The following is a 13,961-nucleotide window of genomic DNA, read 5'->3' on the forward strand; positions in this document are numbered from 1 at the left end:
TCTTCAAGGACAGAAATCTTGTGTCTTATTCTTACCTGTACCTCAAATGTAAAATAGTGCCTGACACATAAACACTGTAATGTTTTCTAATTGTCTGATTAATTTACAAAGCTAAGTACTACCTCTGAGGTAAACTTCAGTTTTTAAAAGAAATTTTAAACTTATTTGTACAGCCAGGACACCTGGTGTCTCAGTCATTTAAGTGTCTGCCTTTGGCTTGGATCATGATCCCAGGAGTCCTGGAAACCGAGTCCCACACTGGGCTCCTGGTTCAGCAGGGAGTCTGCTTCACACTCTGCCCTCCCCTTCTGCTCATGATCTCTCTCACTCTCTCTCTCAATTCAAGTAACTATAAAAATGTTTTAAAAATTAAAATTAAAAAATAAACTTATTTGTACAGCCAATAGGATGGCCTAGCCATCATAACTCTGTGTTCTTGTGCTCATTGTAACAAACTGCCTTGTATTCAGGTTCCCCTTCTTTCTCTGAAGATAAAATAGGCACTCAGAAAATAAGACAGCAACCTTATCTGGCAGCAATGTTCTCTGGGTCTGAGAGACCCAAACCCAAGGTTCTCAGGCAACAGTTAATGACAAAGATCTGGTTACCAGCACTGTACTAAGGAGTGCCTCACAACCCAGAACAACCAGGTTAAACTGACAAAAGGTGCAAATGCCTGTGAGAGAACACAGTTGATAAAGAGTTCTGTGAAGCACTCCAAATGCCTTGGAGATAACCTCACAAGAGCAGGAAGATTCAGTTCAGCCATCTGACTGGTGGTGTGTTCTGTTAAAGCCTTAGTAATGACCCTGTCACCAGGAAAACAGATCAGCCTTAGCCTTCTAATCAGCTGCATTTAGCAGCCAACATCCATCTTTTGCAATAAAATGCCACCTCGAGAGTTCCTATTCCCATCAAATTATCACAGGTTTGGGAAACAGATAAATCAGAAACTATACTTAACAAATCTACTTGTCTGGGACCCAAGACAATTAATTAAACTTACTAGGAAAAGCAGAAAAAATAGCCTCCAGCCACCTGGAGACAAGTTTTAAAGATCCTAAAAACTGTTAACACTTGAGCACACCAAAATGGCTATAATCTGCAAACCAGCCACATGTCACTTCCAATAGTACTCCTACACTGAAAGTGACCTTCCCCCTCCAAAATAAATAACGTTTAAAGTCAGGTGAATCTTGAACAATGACTCTGACTTTTTTTCTAAAATAAGAGCTATGACAGCTACCTTAATGAGAGGCCTAATAAATTCAGGGTAAGGGGCTCATTGTGCTGACACTGTCACCTCATCTAGGACTTCAGCTGATTCATCCTGATGGGCTGACAGGTCACTGACATCTGCACCTCTCCCAAGATTCTTGTTTATTTCACATATAGAAACACTGTCTCCTCACAACAACTGCAGTCCAGACCCCTTCTCCTGCTGCAGAGACTTTCCCTTCCAGACTTCACTGAGACCTTGGAAAAACAGTTGTCAATTCAGGCTCATATTAGTAACTCTAGATGGCTAACAAGGCATGGAAGAGATGGGAATAGAGCTCATAAAAGGACCAATGCTAACATTCGGGTCATCAATTTTTTTAAAAAGGATGTAAAAAAAGATCAAAATCACTAGGGAAGAAACTAATCTCTTCATCATTAACAAATGGTTGTTATTATTATGATAATTGAGAAAGTCACAGTCAGGACCTGAAAATGTCTGGTCCTTGGCCACACCAAGTAATCACAGAAGACATCCTTTAAGTAAGCTTGTTCTAACACAAACTACAGGCAAATGATAAAAATACAGGCAATGATAAAAAAATCCACAAACTTCATTTAAAAGGAGTGATGGGGGCACCTGGGTGGCTTAGTGGGTTAAGCCTCTGCCTTCAGCTCAGGTCATGATCTCAGGGTCCTGGGATCAAGCCCCATATCTGGCTCTCTGCTTGGCGGGGAGCCTGCTTCCCCTTCTCTCTCTGCCTGCCTCTATGCCTACTTGTGATCTGTCAAATAAATAAATAAATAAAACCTTTAAAAAATAAAAAAATAAAAGGAGTGATGGAAAGAAGGGAGGAAGAGAGAGAAAAAGAGAAAGAAAGGAACAAGGAAGAACAATGAGGCCCAATGCTGTAGATCAAACACGCCCACAAATTATTTGCAGCAATTGCCATCAAAAAGTGGAGTTCATTTCCTCACCCTCGAATCTGAGCTGGCCTTGGGACTTGTTTTGTCCGACAGAATATGGCATGAATGACACTAATTTCTGAGCCCAAGTCTTAAGAAACCTTGCAACTTCCACTTTCGCTCTCTTGGGACCTAGTCACCATTCAAGGTAGCCAAGACAGACAGCAGGAGAGGCCAAGGCACCCTGGATGACAGCTCCAGCCTAATGATGGATAATGCCAGAGTGAGGCTATCCAAGTACAACCAGCCCCTCAACAACCTACCAAATGACCACAAACACATGAGTAAGACCAGAAATTCCATGTGCAATGAGGCAAGCCAGATGAGCCCTGTCCAAATTGCCACCCCACCTAATCATAAGCGAATAAACAGCTGGGGGGTTTGTTTTTTATTTTTTTAAAGATTTTATTTATTTGACAGAGAGAGAGAGAGAGAGAGAGCACAAGCAGGGGGAGAGGAAGACAGGGGGAGAGGGGGAAGCAGAATCCCCACTAAGCAGGGAGCCCTGTGTGGGGCTCGATCCCAGGACCTTGAGATCACAACCTGAACCCAAGGCAGACGCTTAACCGACTAAGCTACCCAGGTGCCCTAATAAATAGTTGTTTTAAGCCACTAAGATTTGGAGTGGTTTGGTCGACAGCAATAGGTAACAGAAAGGGGTGCCTGGGTGGCTCAATAGGTTAAAGCCTCTGCCTTTGGCTCAGGTCATGATCCCAGGGTCCTGGGATCGAGCCCCACATCGAACTCTCTGCTCAGCAGGGAGCCTGCTTCCTCCTCTCTGCCCACTTGGGATCTCTGGCAAATAAATAAATTAAAAAAAAAAACAGGTAACAGAAACACCTGCAATTAGCTGAGTCTAATTCAAAACATCAGTAGTGACACACTCAAAAGCACCATATGCACTGCTATCATGTAAGGGAACTAGACTCTCTAAATAATAATATACATAATCACTCTTTATAGATAAGATGTATATCACAGAATCCCAGCAAAACACTCATTAATAAATTTGTTCCATCATCTATCCTACACATAAACATCTGCAGAAGATATGTACAAATATATGCATCCCACAAAGGACTCATATATAAGATATAAAAAAAATTTCTACAAATCAATAAGAAAAAGACAACTTAATTTTTTAAATGGACAAGATCTGAAAGCACTGGGGCCCCTGCGTGGCTCAGTCAGTTGAGTGTCTGCCTTTGGCTCAGGTCATGATCCCAGAGTCTGAGGTTCAAGCCCCATACTGGGCTCTCTCCTCAGCAGGGAGCTTGCTGCTTCTCCCTCTCTCTCTGCTCCCCGCCCACCCCACCCCCGCTTATATATTCTCTCTCTCATAAAAATAAACAAAATCTTGGGGCACCTGGGTGGCTCAGTGGGTTAAGCCGCTGCCTTCGGCTGGGGTCATGATCTCAGGGTTCTGGGATGGAGCCCCGCATCGGGCTCTCTGCTTAACGGAGAGCCTGCTTCCTCCTCTCTCTCTGCCTGCCTCTCTGCCTGCTTGTGATCTCTCTCTCTCTCTCTCTCTCTCTCTCTGTCAAATAAATAAATAAATAAATAATCTTTTTAAAATAAATAAATAAATAAATAAATGAACAAAATCTTTAAAAATAATAGTAATAATAATAATAAAGAGTTGAGGGGCACCTGGGTGGCTCAGTGGGTTAAAGCCTTTGCCTTCAGCTCAGGTCATGGTCCCAGGGTCCTGGGATGGAGCCCCGCATTGGCCTCTCTGCTTGGCAGGGTGCCTGCTTCCTCCTCTCTCTCTGCCTGCCTCTCTGCCTACTTCTGCTGTCTGTCAAGTAAATAAATAAAATCTTTAAAAAAAAACAAAGAGCTGAAAGCACTCCACAAAAGAGGATCCTTAAAAGGCCAATATGCATATAAAGATACTCCAAATCAGTGGTCATCAGGGAAATGCAAATTAAAGCCACAAAAAGACATCACTACATCCCCAACAGCTACAATTAAGAGGAATGACAATACTAAGTATACTCAAAGACACAGCACAACCAGAACTCTCATACAATAAATTAGTATAACCACTTTGGAAAACTGGTAGTACTTATACCCCATGAACTAGCAATTCCATTCCTGGGCATATAACCAGAGTGCTTACATCTATGAAAAGATATGCACAAAGTGTTCACAGCAGCATTACAGTCCCAAACTATAAATGACTCAATAGAAAACTTATGATATAGTCAGAAAATGGTGTATTATCTAGCAATGATAAAGAATCACTGCTATAAGCAACTACATTCATGAAATTCAAAGACAATGTAAAGCAAAAAAGACACAAGCTTATATACTATATAATTCTATCAACATGAAATTCAGAAACAGATTAAAACTAATCTATGGTAATAGAGGTCAGATTACTGATTCTTTGGATACAAGAGTATCTGAGGGGATAGCTTATAACTGACATGATGATGGATGCAGCTGGTTATGTACCTGAACAGCCAGCCAGCCAAGAGGTGCTGCTAGGCTTAGTTCTGCTTTAGGAAGGAAATATTCTAACTCCTCCCCTGGTTTGTACAGCCTGACCTCCTGTGGTTCCATGACCAAGTCAGCGCCTTAGTTAAAAACCTCATCATTTTCCACTGGTCTCCTTACTACAAGACACACTATGGTAAAGTGATCTTTAAAAAATACGAGGGCATAATCCACCCACACCCCTACCATACACACACTCCCCTCCTTAAAATCCTTCAAAGACTCTCCGTTTCTTTTACAATAAATTCAGCACTCGTTAGCAGGATACTTAAGTTCCTTTATGATCCGGCCCTTGACTACCTATTTTCTTTCTCTCCATATATCCTGAGTTCCATAACAAAATGCTTGCAGTTGACCTGAAAGCTGTTTTTTCTCACCTCAGTATCTCTGGCTATGTAATGCATGCTCTACCTAGAAGAGCAGTTCTCGAAGTATGGTCCCAGGAGGCCTAAGAGGTCCACCAGTTTCACAACAAGATCTTATTTTTCATAACAACACTAAGAGGTTAACTGCCTTTTTCACCATGGTGAAATGGTAGGTATAACTGCCACTGCCTTAGCATATATCAAGGTAGGGGTATCAAACTGTACTAGAACTATCATATTCTTCACCACCTCACACCTGCAGTTTAAAAAAAGAAAAATTTTAGGGCACCTGGTGAATCAGTGGGTTAAGCCTCTGCCTTTGGCTAGGTCATGGTCTTAGGATCCTGGGATCGAGGCCTGCGTTGGGCTCTCTGCTCAGTGGGGAGCCTGCTTCCTCCTCTCTCTCTGCCTGCCTCTCTGCCTATTTGTGATTTCTCTGTCAAATAAATAAAATATATGAAAATAAAATAATAAAAAAAAAGAAAAAAGAAAAATTTTAGGGGCACCTGGGTGGCTCAGTCATTAAGCATCTGCCTTTGGCTCAGGTCATGATCCCAGAGTCCTGAGATGGAGTCCCGCATCAGGTTCCCTGCTCAGTGGAGAGCCTGCTTCTCCCTCTCCCTCTACCGCTCCCCCTGCTTGGTGTGCTCTCTCTCTATCAAATAAATAAACAAATAAGATCTTTAAAAAAGAAAAATTTTACTTGTAAGTGTCTTTAATAAAGCAGTAAAAATAATTTTATTAGCTTTCCACTCTTGAGTACATGTCTTTTTAATAATCAGAATGGCAAAATGGAAGTATAAACCAGTTCTGTAGCGTATCAATAAAAAAAAAATAAGATGCTGAAAAAGCATTTGACAAAGTACAGCATCCCTTCCTGATCAAAACTCCTCAAAGTGTAGGAATAGAGGGCACATACCTCAATATCATCAAAGCCATCTATGAAAAACCCACCGTAAATATCATTCTCAATGGAGAAAAACTAAAAGCTTTTCCACTAAGGTCAGGAACATGGCAGGGATGTCCATTATCACCACTGCTATTCAACATAGTACTAGAATTCCTAGCCTCAGCAATCAGACAACAAAAGGAAATTAAAGGCATCCAAATCGGCAAAGAAGAAGTCAAATTATCACTCTTCGCAGATGATATGATACTATATGTGGAAAACCCAAAAGACTCCACTCCAAAACTGCTAGAACTTGTACAGGAATTCAGTAAAGTGTCAGGATATAAAATCAACGCACAGAAATCAGTTGCATTTCTCTACACCAACAACAAGACCGAAGAAAGAGAAATTAAGGAGTCAATCCATTTACAATTGCACCCCAAACCATAAGATACCTAGGAATAAACCTAACCAAAGAGGCACAGAATCTATACTCAGAAAACTATAAAGTACTCATGAAAGAAACTGAGGAAGACACAAAGAAATGGAAAAATGTTCCATGCTCCTGGATTGGAAAAATAAATATTGTGAAAATGTCTCTGCTACCTAAAGCAATCTACACATTTAATGCAATTCCTATCAAAGTACCATCCATCTTTTTCAAAGAAATGGAACAAATAATTCTAAAATTTATATGGAACCAGAAAAGACCTCGAATAGCCAAAGGGATATTGAAAAACAAAGCCAAAGTTGGTGGCATCACAATTCCAGACTTCAAGCTCTATTACAAAGCTGTCATCATCAAGACAGCATGGTACTGGCACAAAAACAGACACATAGATCAATGGAACAGAACAGAGAGCCCAGAAATAGACCCTCAACTCTATGGTCAACTAATCTTCGACAAAGCAGGAAAGAATGTCCAATGGAAAAAAGACAGCCTCTTCAATAAATGGTGTTGGGAAAATTGGACAGCCACATGCAGAAAAATGAAATTGGACCATTTCCTTACACCACACACGAAAATAGACTCAAAATGGATGAAGGACCTCAATGTGAGAAAGGAATCCATCAAAATCCTTGAGGAGAACACAGGCAGCAACCTCTTCGACCTCAGCCGCAGCAACATCTTCCTAGGAACATCGCCAAAGGCAAGGGAAGCAAGGGCAAAAATGAACTATTGGGATTTCATCAAGATCAAAAGCTTTTGCACAGCAAAGGAAACAGTTAACAAAATCAAAAGACAACTGACAGAATGGGAGAAGATATTTGCAAACGACATATCAGATAAAGGACTAGTGTCCAAAATCTATAAAGAACTTAGCAAACTCAACACCCAAAGAACAAATAATCCAATCAAGAAATGGGCAGAGGACATGAACAGACATTTCTGCAAAGAAGACATCCAGATGGCCAACAGACACATGAAGAAGTGCTCCATATCACTCGGCATCAGGGAAATACAAATCAAAACCACAATGAGATATCACCTCACACCAGTCAGAATGGCTAAAATCAACAAGTCAGGAAATGACAGATGCTGGTGAGGATGCGGAGAAAGGGGAACCCTCCTACACTGTTGGTGGGAATGCAAGCTGGTGCAACCACTCTGGAAAACAGCATGGAGGTTCCTCAAAATGTTGAAAATAGAACTGCCCTATGACCCAGCAATTGCACTACTGGGTATTTACCCTAAAGATACAAACGTAGTGATCCAAAGGGGCACGTGCACCCGAATGTTTATAGCAGCAATGTCCACAATAGCCAAACTATGGAAAGAACCTAGATGTCCATCAACAGATGAATGGATCAAGAAGATGTGGTATATATGCACAATGGAATACTATGCAGCCATCAAAAGAAATGAAATCTTGCCATTTGCGACAACATGGATGGAACTAGAGCGTATCATGCTTAGCGAAATAAGTCAAGTGGAGAAAGACAACTATCATATGATCTCCCTGATATGAGGAAGTGGTGATGCAACATGGGGGCTTAAGTGAGTAGGAGAAGAATCAATGAAACAAGATGGGATTGGGAGGGAGACAAACCATAAGTGACTCTTAATCTCACAAAACAAACTGAGGGTTGCTGGGGGGAGGGGGTTGGGAGAAGTGGGGTGGGGTTATGGACATTGGGGAGGGTATGTGCTTTGGTGAGTGCTGTGAAGTGTGTAAACCTGGCGATTCACAGACCTGTACCCCTGGGGATAAAAATATATGTTTATAAAAAATAAAAAATTAAAAAATAATAATAAAAGAAAAGAAAAAAATAATAACTGTCTCAAGGAAAAGCAACTGAGCTGCAAGCTAAACTAGCCAATTTTTTCATGAGACACTATTACTTTCTGAGCAGGCAACTGACAGGCAAACTTTGGTTATCTAGCAATGTTCTTCACAAAATGAATAAAGTGAGCCTGTTCCTTCAAAGAAAATAAGTGGTAGCATTTGTTGTCAGTGATAAAATTCAAGCTTTTCAGCTAAAATCAAAATTCTGAAAAAGTGTATCTTCTGCGAGCTTGATACCTTCTTAATACTTAAGACTTTTCTGATGAGGGCACCAAGGTGGCTTAGTTGGTTAAGCACTCCCTTCAGCTCAGGTCATGATCCTGGAATCCTGGGATCGAGTTCCACATCAGGCTCCCTGCTCATGGGAAGTCTGCTTCTCCCTAACCCCACGCCTCTCTCATGCTTTCTCTCTCTTATTCTCGCTCTCTCTCAAATAAATAAATAAAATCTTAAAAAAAAAAAAAAGACTTTCTGATGAATGACAGCGATATTCATGGGTGTGATTTTTTTTTTACTTGTATAATGAACTGTGTCAAACATTTGGAAGATCTGCATAACTCAGTGACTCGTATTTTCCAACTGACAAATTCATGATAATTCAAAATCATACGTGGGTAAAAGATCCATTCAATGTACAAAATAAATGAATTTTTTATTTTTTCACTAAGTACAAAAGTCACTAATACAAAAGTTCATTAATATACTTTCAGATTCTACACTGCAATTGGCCTTTAAGGGAACTACTACATGTTGAGTTAGGGTATAGTACCAAAGAATATCCAATTACCCAAAGATATTAAAATACTTCTCTATTTTCCAACTACGTATCTTGGAGCCCGGACTTCTTTTTCAAATACTTCAACTTAAAATGACACACTGCAACACACTGAATGCTGATGCAGATGAGAATGCAGCTGTCTTCTATTAAGCCAGACATTAAACAGATTCGCAAAAATGTAAAACCATGTCTGTTCTTCTCACAAAATCTTTTGTTTTGGGGCGTCTGGGTGGCTCAGTGGGTTGGAGCCTCGGCCTTTGACTCAGGTCATGGTCCAGGGTCCTGGGATCAGGCCCTGAATCGGGCTCTTTGCTCAGCGGGGAGCCTGCTTCCCTCTCTCTCTGCCTGCCTTTCTGTGTACTTGTGATTTCTGTCTGTCAAATAAATAAATAAAATCTTTTTTTTTTTTTAATCTTTTTTTTAAAGAAAGTTTTTCAGGGCACCTGGGTGGCTCAGTTGGTTAAGCATCTGCCTTTGACTCAGGTCATGATCCCAGCATCCACACTGGGCTCTCTGCTCAGTTGGGAGCCTGCTTCTCCCTCTCCCTCTGTCTACTGCTCTTCCTACTTGTGCTCTGTCAAATATATAGGTAAAATCTTAAAAAAAAAAAAAAAAGGGGTTTTCTTTCATTTAAAAAACGTGTTTTATATATACTAATATGTAAGGAACTTACTATTTTTTAATAAATTAATAAATATTTAAATATTTTCCTAGTTTTGATATCCAATACAGTAAACACTGGCAAATACAACCCACATAAATAAAAGCTCTTTGGAGTCTATAATAATTTTTCAAAGAATTGAGAGGTCAGACACCAAAAAGTTTGCTAATTTAGAATTTCCCCTACCACTCTCATCCTTCAAGGCCCTCAGAGCTTAGGTTAAAGTTAACCTGCTATATTTGCATATAGTGGAGAGCAAAGACTACACTCTTTCATAGGCACTCAATTAATGGTGTGTTAAACGAAGGCTAAATGTAATTTGATGCCTATGCCAAGTGCTCCACTATAAATACACATGGATAAAAAAATTTCAAATTGGGGGCGCCTGGGTGGCTCAGTCTTTAAGTGTCTGCCCTCGGCTCAGGTCATGATCCCAGGGTCCTGGAATCAAGCCCCTCATCGGGTTCTCTGCTTAGCAGGGAACCTGCTTACCCCTCTCTCTCTCTGCCTCTCTGCCTACTTGTGATCTCTGTCTGTCAAATAAATAAATAAAATCTTAAAAACAAATAAACTTTGCCCCCTCTTAAAAAAAAAAAAAGTAAACTGCCTACATTCTTATTTTTTATGCCTACATTTTCAGAATGAAATTTTACACAATGTTTAAAAATTGCAGAAGTATACATTTACCTTAACAGTTTATTATTCCAAATATGGATAATGACATATGTACAAGGTTATTCATGTAGCACTCTTTGTAATTGCCAAAGACTGGGGGAAAAAAAATCAAAATTCTCTTAAATAGAAGAATTATAAAATAAGCAGTACAAACATATCCTGTAATACTCTTTAGACATACTCAAGAATAAGGAAATTCTGATAAGTTATACTGCTAAGTAAAAAAAGCAAGACATAGAACCATTTTTGTAAAATGGGAGAAACAAAATATATATATTTACATATATAGTATATTTTATGCTTATAAGAACATGGGATGCAGGGCACCTGGGTGGCTCAGTCCGTTAAGCATCTGCCTTTGGCTCAGGTCATGATCTCAGGGTCCTGGGATAGCCCCGCATAGGGCTCCCTGCTCAGTGGGGAGTCTGCTTCTCTCTCTACCTCTGCTCCTCCCCCTGGCTCCTGCTCTCTCTCTCTCAAATAAACAAAAATATCTAAAAAAAATTTTTTTAAAGATTCTATTTCTTGGGGCGCCTGGGTGGCTCAGTGGGTTAAGCCGCTGCCTTCGGCTCAGGTCATGATCTCAGGGTCCTGGGATCGAGTCCCGCGTCGGGCTCTCTGCTCAGCTGGGAGCCTGCTTCCTCCTCCCTCTCTCTCTCTGCCTGCCTCTCCATCTACTTGTGATTTCTCTCTGTCAAATAAATAAATAAAATCTTTAAAAAAAAAAAAAAAAAGATTCTATTTCTTTATTTGACAGACAGAGATCACAAGCAGGCAGAGAGGCAGGCAGAGAGAGAGGAGGAAGCAGGCTCCCTGCAATGCACGGCTCAATCCCAGGACCCTGAGATCATGACCTGAGCTGAAGGCAGAGGCTTTAACCTGCTGAGCCACCCAGGCACCCCCTAAAACTTTTTTTAAATTAAATTTTTTAAAAAAGGATACAGAATGCACAAAAACAGGTAAAAAACTGGTAATATTAGTTGCCTCTGGAAAGAGGAACTCACCAGTTTGGGTTACAGGAACAAGAAAAAAACTTCACTCCACTTTTTTCTATCCTCAGAATTTTGAACCATGTAAGTATAATACCAATTTAAAAAGTAAATATAAAAATATGCAAAAATCTTCATTTCACAGAAGGAATAACATCTTATCTTTTATTCTGCTAGCCTCAAAAAATATCGACCCCTAATTTTTATTTTTATTTTATTTTTTTTAATATTTTATTTATTTTATTTGACAGACAGAGATCACAAGTAGGCAGAGAGGCAGGCAGAGAGAGAGAGAGTGAGAGAGAGGAGGAAGCAGGCTCCCTGCTGAGCAGAGAGCCCAATGCGGGACTCAATCCCAGGACCCTGAGATCATGACCTGAGCCAAAGGCAGCGGCTTAACCCACTGAGCCACCCAGGCGCCCCTCGACCCCTAATTTTTAACTGTATATTCAGTGCTGCCTAAACTAAGTAACTATAATTGACATAAAAATAAAAGCTACCAGTATGACGCCTTTGGATTAATGTGTTAAGTGGTTAACTAGTGATTTGGGGGGAAGGTCAAAGTCTTCACCTTTTACCTTATATACTTCTGAATTACTTAGATTTCTTACAATGAGTACATACTACTTTTGTAATTTGAAAAATGTCAAGATTGAAGATGCTATATTAAAAAATCTATAGTTCTGAGTTTGAATTGGAAATATTAATATGAACCTGTAATATTGTTTAAAAAAAAAGCTACCTTCAGGCTCCTGGGTGGCTTAGTCATTAAGTGCCTGCCTTCAGCTCAGGTCCTGATCCCAGTGTCTTGGGATCAAGTCCCACATCAGGCTCCCTGATCAGCAGGAAGCATGTTCTCCCTGTCCCGCTCCTCCTGCTTGTGTTCCCTCTCTCATTGTGTCTTTCTCTGTCAAATAAATAAAATCTTAAAAAAAAAAACAAAAACAAAAACATCACCTTATTTCCTAGCCTTGTTCACTGAAAACAGAAAGAAACAATGACCAACCCACTAAGCAATCAGTACCTCTTACACACAGATTTGTCTCTAAACTTCATTTCCACAAAACAGAGAAGGTATCATAGCTATCAGGAGCACATCAAAATGACTATAATAGAGTCCAAAAAAAAAAAAAAAAAAGGCTGGAGAAGCTGCCATGTGCAAGATGAGGCAATCAATGAAACATCAATACAGATAAAACTGAAATGGGCTGAGACACATAAATAGGATTAAATTGCATTTTATAACAACAGTTAAAAAAAAAACACTTATCAGTCACCTTTGCAGGGTGTTAGTGAACAAAGTCATTATCTTGAAAACAGTAATAACTGTTAATTTAAAAGAAAGACTAAAGCATTTGTCTCACCTTTCCTGTGCAAGATGTACCTCACAGTAACCAAACAGATGATGGAGAGGGTATCTCTTTATAAAAACATTCCAGCTAAAACAAATTAAGAAATGATAGAATTTGAGAATCACCATTTATAACACCTAATGAAGTTCAATGAAGTAAAGGAAATGTCAACAAGGATCATCAATGGCTGCTGACATCACAAAATTAGACTACAGACATCATACACCTCCTCCTAATAGAAGTGCATTCTAAAGTATTCTAGCCAAAAACACTGAATCTGAACCTGGCCAAGTCTCTAGATTTAACTCCCAATTTGAAGGAAATGTTAAATGACACTATTATGTTAATCACCAAATCCATCTATGGGAAACTAATGAGCAGATGACTCAATCCTTCAACAAAATAAACTGCAAAGAAAAAAGGTTGGGGGCGGGCAGGGGGTGGGGGGAATCTTTCAGACTCAAGACTTTAAAAATACAATGACCAATTACAAAGTACAGACTATTTGGATCCTATTTTAAACATATACTCTGTCTTAAAAAGTTATGATATAATCAAGAAAATAGGAACACCAGATATGTATTAAGAAATTATTGTTTATTATTTTAGATGTATAAATAGTATTGGTGGTGTTTTTAAAAGCCCTTACTTTTTAGAAATATATACTGAAATATTTATGGATGAAATAATACGTCACAAATCTGTTTCAAAACAATCAGGAAGCAGGGGTAGGAGCATAGACAAAACCATGTTAGCAATAAGCTGACAACTGTATATGGGGGGTTCATTTTACTATTACCACTGCTTTTGGATGTTTGAAATTTTCCGTAATAAAGTTCTTTTTTTTTTTTTTTTTTTTTGACAGACAGAGATCACAAGTAGGCAGAGAGGCAGGCAGAAGAGAGAGGAGGAAACAGGCTCCCCGCAGAGAAGAGAGCCTGATGTGGGGCTCGATCCCAGGACCCTGAGATCACGACCTGAGCCGAAGGCGGCAGAGGCTTGACTCACTGAGCCACCCAGGTGCCCCATCCATAATAAAGTTCTTTAGAAAGCAAATCTCAGGGTGCCTGGGTGGCTCAGTCAGTTAAACATCTAACTCTTGGTTTCAGCTCAAGTCATGGGTTGTGGGATTGAGCCCCACATCAGGCTCCACACTCAGTGCGGAGTCTGCCTAAGGATTCTCTCTCTCTGCCCTTTCCTCCACTCAAAAAAATCACCTTTAAAAAAAAAAGATTTTTTTGAGAGAGTGTGGGTGCATAAGCAGGGGGAGGGGCAAAA

The 13,961-nt window shown here is 39.9% G+C and overlaps 1 protein-coding gene across 30 annotated transcripts in view; it reads right to left on the minus strand.

Moving 5' to 3' along the window:
- Nucleotides 1-13,961, minus strand: part of R3HDM2 (R3H domain containing 2) — a 163,185-nt gene that overhangs the window by 121,177 nt on the left and 28,047 nt on the right. The window contains exon 1 of one of the 30 annotated variants that reach the window (XR_004286996.1): nt 12,696-12,774. The exons of 26 other annotated variants lie outside the window; for them this stretch is intronic. The gene's annotated coding sequence lies outside the window, so the exon portion shown is untranslated. Of the gene's footprint in view, nt 1-10,354; nt 10,378-12,695; nt 12,775-13,961 lie in introns of those variants that run through there. 3 more of the 30 variants (XR_004286997.1, XR_004287001.1, XR_004286998.1) reach the window with 3 other exon arrangements.

This window comes from Mustela erminea, chromosome 6 (genome assembly GCF_009829155.1).
Source record: "Mustela erminea isolate mMusErm1 chromosome 6, mMusErm1.Pri, whole genome shotgun sequence".
In the NCBI taxonomy this organism is placed as follows: domain Eukaryota; kingdom Metazoa; phylum Chordata; class Mammalia; order Carnivora; family Mustelidae; genus Mustela; species Mustela erminea.